A 7,149-nucleotide genomic window follows, 5' to 3' on the forward strand; every position below is an offset into this window, starting at 1 on the left:
GTTGTCTGATGTGGGCTGGGTGGGAGGCGGCTGGGACAGCAGAGAGGCACGGGCCAGGGGAGCTCCTATCGGCCCAACTTGTCTCCAGCTGTTGATGGGGATGTTGAGTCCTGTGACCTATGATCTCCCTCTACAGATCCTAAGACCCAGAGCCAGGAGAGAACCCCGGCGTCCTGGCTCCCAGCCCCCCCCCCCCCCCGCCGCCCAACTGCTCTAACCACTTGACCCCACTCCCCTCCCAGAGCCAAGGAGAGAACCCAGGCGTCCTGGCTCCCAGCCCTCTCATAAACAGTGGTTGAAGCCTCTGGCAGAGCCTGTCTTATGGCGCCCTCTAGTGGCCGGATGCAGCAGCCTGGCGACTCAGGGAGCTGGAGATGGTGCTCTGGGGGTGACAGGTTTGAGGCCTGAAGGGGGCGTGATTAGGGGTCCCTAGGGGCTGGACATGCCGGCTGCTTGTGGGAGCCGTGTGGAGCCAGGGCAGGTAGGGAGCCTGCCTTAGCCCTGCCGTGCCGCCGACCAGGAGCCGCCTGAGGTAAGCGCTGCCTGCCGAGAGCCCGAACCCCCCGCCGCACCCAAACACCCTCCCAGAGTCCACACCCCACGCGCCCACCTGCATCGCAACCCCCTGCCCTACCCCAGGGCCCCCTCCCATACCCTGAGCCCCTCATTTCTGGCCCCTCCCTGGAGCCCTCACCCCCTCCCGCATCCCTGCCCCAGCCCAGTGACAGTGAGCGAGGAGGGGGAGAGCGAATGTCAGGGGGAGGCAGGATGGAGTGAGTGGGGCAGAGGTGTAGAGAAGGGGTGGGCCAAGGGTGTTCAGGTTTGTGCCATTAGAAAGTTGGTAACCCTCCAAAACCCCCATGTGTCCCGCTCCCACCATGGGGCTGCATTGGCTCTGAGCCTCACCCCCCCACCTTTCCCGGGCCTGCCCATGCACCCCCCCACCCCCCCTCAGGACCTAGCACCTGTTCCTCTCCCACTCATTCCCCAGGAGAAACTTGGGGACCACAATGCCCCCCCCCCCCGCCCCATCCCAAAGCTCAGGAATGACTCTGTGCTGCACCCTCGCCTCTGGTGTGTGTGTGTGTGTTGGGGGGGGGGGCTTGTGTCAGATTTGGAGCTTATTTAAAGGTCTTTTTTTGGGGGGGGGGGCTGCTGGAGGTTTAGCTCAGTCGAGTCCGTATCTCCCCTTTATCCCACCTTCTTCCCTCCCTTTCCCTCCCCCCTCAGTGATGTGCCTTAAAGAGGGTCCGAACTACCCGCCACCTCGGTGGGGTTCTTACAGGACTCGCCTCGCTGAGCCGGGGGCCCTTTTCTCTGCTCGGCACGGAGATCTCTGCGGTGAGGAGTGCGGCACCGGATCTCAGTGGGGTTTCGGTGACGTGAGGCCCGGCTGCTGGCTCCTTGGGCAGAGGCCAGAACCAACTTGTCGGCCGACACGAAGATGCAGCCGGCAAAAGGCCCCGTTTTGCTTTCGTGGCCCGGAGCGGAGCCGGGGAACCGTCGCGGGTCCCAGTGGCTGAACGGCGGGTTCGGGTCTTATACGGCAGGATGCTCTGTGAGCGTGTCGGACCGATCGATATCCCACCTGGTCTCTGGCGGAGGGGTGTTAGGGCGGCTTTTTCCTCTCCTTTTCGACAGTGTCTGGCTCGCGGCGGCAGTAGGGATACGGCTAATGGGACCGATTGCAGCCAGCGTCGGCGACTCCTTGAGGGTGCCTGGAATTGGGCACAGCAGCCAGGGTGCATCCCAGAGCCCCGGCCCCGCACCATGGACATCCTGGAGACGGATGCCCGCTACCCCGCGAAATTTGTGGCTGATGTAAGGAGGGGGGAACTGAGGCACGAAGTGGGGCCAAGCAGGAGGTAGACCCTTGGTGTCCTGGGACCCATTTCCCTTCCCCCACCCTGCTCTGAGCCATTAGGCTCCCCTCCCCTCCCAGAGCCGGGGATAGAACCCAGGAGTCCTGGTTGCCTGATGGATTCCTGATGAACGCACCGATGAATCGCCCGCCCGCCACGCACGCCGTTCACGCCGTTCGCAGCGCGCGCTTTCGAGATCTGACGGGCTCACAACTGAAACTCGCTCTCAGAACCCAAGGAAGGCTTGGAAAGTTTCGACAATGCCAAGCCAGGAGAGGAGGCCAATGCTGAATGTCGGCGCTGCACCCGAGGTGGGATTAAGCGTGAATCGTTATAAGCACCCAGCTCTAACTCTTGATTCAAATGAAACGTTTTCTTCGGGGAGCAGAGAGCAAGCGAGGAGTGCTTGGGTTGTGAGTTCTGGTTTAGGTCAGCAGCAAACCGCATAGAGAAGCCGAAGTCGAAGCTTTAATTGGCTGGTTGCTTCCCCCGCCCCGTCTTTCCCTCCAGCAAAATCAACCCCAGGAAAATTATTCATCTTTTTGTTTGCATTGATTTTCTCCTGGTTTGGGTGTGGTGGTGATAAACAACCCTGATCAATTCCCAGGGGAAATGAAACAAAAGAAACACTGAAAACCAAGGGCCAGACCCACATCCAGCTGTTCCACGGAGCTGGCTAAGTCCCCACGCCCAACCCGAGAGACAGCTGCATCCCAGCACCAGGGAAGGGGTCCCCATATAACCAGCCCTCATGCCCCATCCCAGAGGGACTGTGTCTATGCCCTGGGTGAGGGGTCCCCATATAACCACCCCACGTTCCCCAGGCTAGAAGTAAGGCCCCCATCTTGATTCAGTGCGGGAGGGAGCCCGCCATGCCCAGCATGAGGGGGGCCCTGATCTCACTTGAGGATTGTGGGGTGAGGTGCCCTGCCTGGCCTGCTGGTGGGGGAGAGGGGCCACTCCCAGTCAAGATCTCTGGGTGCTGCTGTTATGGAAATATTTGGCAGCAGCTTTGAGTATGAAAATGTAAATTGATTTCTCCTGATGCCAGCACCAACCTGTAACAGATAGCGTTCATAGAATATCAGGGTTGGAAGGGACCTCAGGAGGTCATCTAGTCCAACCCCCTGCTCAAAGCAGGATCCATACCCAATTAAATCGTCCCAGCCAGGGCTTTGTCAAGCCTGACCTTAAAAACTTCTAAGGAAGGAGATTCTACCACCTCCCTAGGTAACGCATTCCAGTGTTTCACCACCCTCCTAGTGAAAAAGTTTTTCCTAATATCCAACCTAAACCTCCCCCACTGCAACTTGAGACCATTACTCCTTGTCCTGTCCTCTGCTACCACTGAGAACAGGCTAGAGTCATCCTCTTTGGACCCCCCTTTCAGGTAATTGAAAGCAGCTATCAAATCTCCCCTTATTCTTCTCTTCTGAAGACTAAACATCCCCAGTTCCCTCAGCCTCTCCTCATAACTCATGTGTTCCAGACCCCTAATCATTTTTGTTGACCTTCGCTGGACTCTCTCCAATTTATCCACATCCTTCTTGTAGTGTGGGGCCCAAAACTGGACACAGTACTCCAGATGAGGCCTCACCAATGTCGAATAGAGGGGAACGATCACGTCCCTCGATCTGCTCGCTATGCCCCTACTTATACATCCCAAAATGCCATTGGCCTTCTTGGCAACAAGGGCACACTGCTGACTCATATCCAGCTTCTCGTCCACTGTCACCCCTAGGTCCTTTTCCGCAGAACTGCTGCCTAGCCATTCGGTCCCTAGTCTGTAGCGGTGCATTGGGTTCTTCCGTCCTAAGTGCAGGACTCTGCACTTATCCTTATTGAACCTCATCAGATTTCTTTTGGCCCAATCCTCCAATTTGTCTGTATCCTCTGTATCCTATCCCTGCCCTCCAGCGTATCCATCACTCCTCCCAGTTTAGTGTCGTCTGCAAACTTGCTGAGGGTGCAATCCACACCATCCTCCAGATCATTTATGAAGATACTGAACAAAACAGGCCCCAGGACCTACCCCTGGGGCACTCCACTTGATACCGGCTGCCAACTAGACATGGAGCCATTGATCACTACCCGTTGAGCCCGACAATCTAGCCGGCTTTCTATCCACCTTATAGTCCATTTATCCAGCCTGTACTTCTTTAACTTGCTGGCAAGAATACTGTGGGAGACCGTGTCAAAAGCTTTGCTAAAGTCAAGGAACAACACATCCACCCGGGGGGGGACTCTAGGGGGACAGAGTGGTGGGTCTGGGAGCCAGGACTCATGGGTTCTCCCTCAGCTCTGGGAGGGCAGTGGAGTCTAGTGGTTAGAGCAGGGGGGTTGGAAGCCAGGACTCTTACGTTCTCCCCCAGCTCTGGGAGGGGAGAGGGCTCTAGTGGTTGGGGGGGGGGGCTGGGAGCCAGGACACCTGGGTTCCCCCCCCCGGCTCTGGGGTCTCATGCTCTCTCTGTCTGTCCCCTGCCAGTGCCTGCCCCAGTGATGATCCTCACCGTCAAGGCTCATTCGAACAGCTCCCTGACCCTGGCTGGGTGAAGCCTTCTGTGTCCTGGGTCCACAACTATAGCTACAGCATCCGTGTCTGGGCCCCCCTCCCCAGGGGCAGGCGAGTGCAGGGAGAGACCCTGCCGGCGTCTCCAGTGGCCCTGTCTCCATCATGGGGCTCTCAGCGGGACCGAATTACATTGTATCACCTTTCCCCTCTAGGGGGCGCTGGCTCCCGTCTGGCCCCAGGACAGGGACTGGCTGGCTTAGGGGGGCAGGTAAGGGGACATGAGACCTTTCCCCTCTAGGGGGCGCCGGCTCCCATCCGGCCCCAGGGCAGGGACTGGCTGGCTCAGGAGGGTGGGGAATGGGGTGTGGGGCCTTTCCCCTCTAAGGGCCGCCAGCCCTGATCTGGCCCTAATCTGCTGTTATCAATAATTTTTGGTTATTAGCCATAGCTGATTTCGAATCATTGCTAATTGCTTAGTTCTATGAACGTAATTAACAGTGAACTGCTAAGGATCACTGGTTTCACCTAACTGTTAATTACTCACATGTCCATAATTAATGGTTAAATGTTAGTAATGGAAATATATTAATCTTTTGCAAGAGGTGCTAATTAACCACCTCTCGTTAATCACAATCACAGATACTGGATTGCTCAAGTGCCACTGGGCTAAACAACAAAGTAAGAGAAGCAGTGAGAGGCAAAAAGGCATCCTTTAAAAAGTGGAAGTTAAATCCTAGTGAGGAAAATAGAAAGGAGCGTAAACTCTGGCAAATGAAGTGTAAAAATATAATTAGGAAGGCCAAAAAGAATGTGAAGAACAGCTAGCCAAAGACTCAGAAAGTCAGAGCAGGAAGCTGCTAAACAACCAGTGGAGCCACTGGACGATCAAGATGCTAAGGGAGCACTCAAGGACGATAAGGCCATTGTGGAGAAACTAAATGAATTCTTTGCATCCTTCACGGCTGAGGATGGGAGGGAGATTCCCAAACCCGAGCCATTCTTTTTAGGTGACAAATCTGAGGAACTGCCCCAGATTGAGGTGTCATTAGAGGAGGTTTTGGAAAAAATTGATATCTTAAACAGCAATAAGTTACCAGGACCAGATGGGATTCACCCCAGAGTCCTGCAGGAACTCAAAGGTGGAATTGCAGGACTTCTAACGCTCGTCTGTAACCTGTCATTTAAATCAGCGTCTGTACCAGATGACTGGAGGGTAGCTAATGGGATGTCAATTTTTAAAAAGGGCTCCAGAGGTGATCCTGGCAATTACAGGCCGGTGAGCTTGACCTCAGTACCGAGCAAGCTGGCCGAAATGATAGCAAAGAACAGAACGATCAGACACATGGGTGAACATAATTTGTTAAGGAAGAATCAAAATGGTTTTCGTAAAGGGAAATCACCCCTCACCAATCTACTAGAATTCTTTGAGGGGTCAACAAGCATGTGGACAAGGGCGAGAGCACCGGGCCGGTGAAGCTGTGACATATGGTATAGAGTGGGAAGCTGGGGGTGCCGCAGGTCGGGAGTGAGGGGCACCAGCAGAGCTAGGGGGAGCCCAGGGCTGGGCTAGCAGGGGCTGTGGGGCAGGAGTGAGGGGCACTGGCAGGGCTGGGGGGAGCCCAGGTTTGGGATAGCCCCCCTGTGTCTCCCAGGGGCATCAGGGTCAGGCCCGACAGCCAGGGGAGAGACCCCCATGCTGGGCCCCCCCGTAGCTCAGCGCCCCCTGCTGCCCCCCCCCTTCTAACCCTATTGATTTCTGGCCTCTGATGGATGAGGAGAGTGGGTGAATTCTCCTGTTGCCAAGGCAACAAAGTATCAACTCCAAGAGTTGCTATGACGCTGGGTGATTTCCCCATCTTGTTCCCATGGCGCCGGCGTTGCCCTGGTGCTACTCACGCCAGATAATCTGGACTTCTTCCAGTCCCATCTCCGGGAGGGGAGTGGGGTCTAGTGGTTAGAGACGGGGGGCTGGGAGCCAGGACTCCTGGGTTCTCTCCCTGGTGCTGGGAGGGGAGTGGGGTCTAGTGGTTAGAGCAGGGGGGCTGGGAGCCAGGACTCCTGGGTTTTCTCCCTGGTGTTGGGAGGGGAGTGGGATCTAGTGGCTAGAGACGGGGGGCAGGGGCTGGGAGCCAGGACGCCTGGGTTCTCTCCCCGTCTCAGGCAGGGGGAGTGGGGTCTAGGGGGCTGGGCAGGGCTGGGAGCCGGGACACGTGGCTTTGCAATGCCGAAGGCCAAAGTTTCCCTTCTCTCCTGCAGGGGGCAGCATCGCCCCTTCCCCGGCCCCCACATGCGCTAGGTTTGTTTACTTGCTTCACAAGGCCCCTGCTCCGCCCCCGCACACAGGGCGAAGGGGGAGGGGCGAGTCCTCTCCCATCACCGCTGCAGGCATCTCATAGTGTAGAAGGGTAAACCCAGGTACACACACGTGTGTGTTCCTGACGCCCCCTGCTGGAGGGGCCGGGCCCTGCGCTGTGTGCGTCCCTGGCGCCCCCTGCTGGAGGGGCCGGGCCCTGCGCTGTGTGCGTCCCTGGCGCCCCCTGCTGGAGGGGCCGGGCCCTGCGCTGTGTGCGTCCCTGGCGCCCCCTGCTGGAGGGGCCGGGCCCTGCGCTGTGTGCGTCCCTGGCGCCCCCTGCTGGAGGGGCCGGGCCCTGCGCTGTGTGCGTCCCTGGCGCCCCCTGCTGGAGGGGCCGGGCCCTGCGCTGTGTGCGTCCCTGGCGCCCCCTGCTGGAGGGGCCGGGCCCTGCGCTGTGTGCGTCCCTGGCGCCCCCTGCTGGA

The sequence above is a fragment of the Lepidochelys olivacea genome, assembly GCF_965140295.1.
Source record: "Lepidochelys olivacea isolate rLepOli2 genome assembly, chromosome: 23".
In the NCBI taxonomy this organism is placed as follows: Eukaryota; Metazoa; Chordata; order Testudines; family Cheloniidae; genus Lepidochelys; species Lepidochelys olivacea.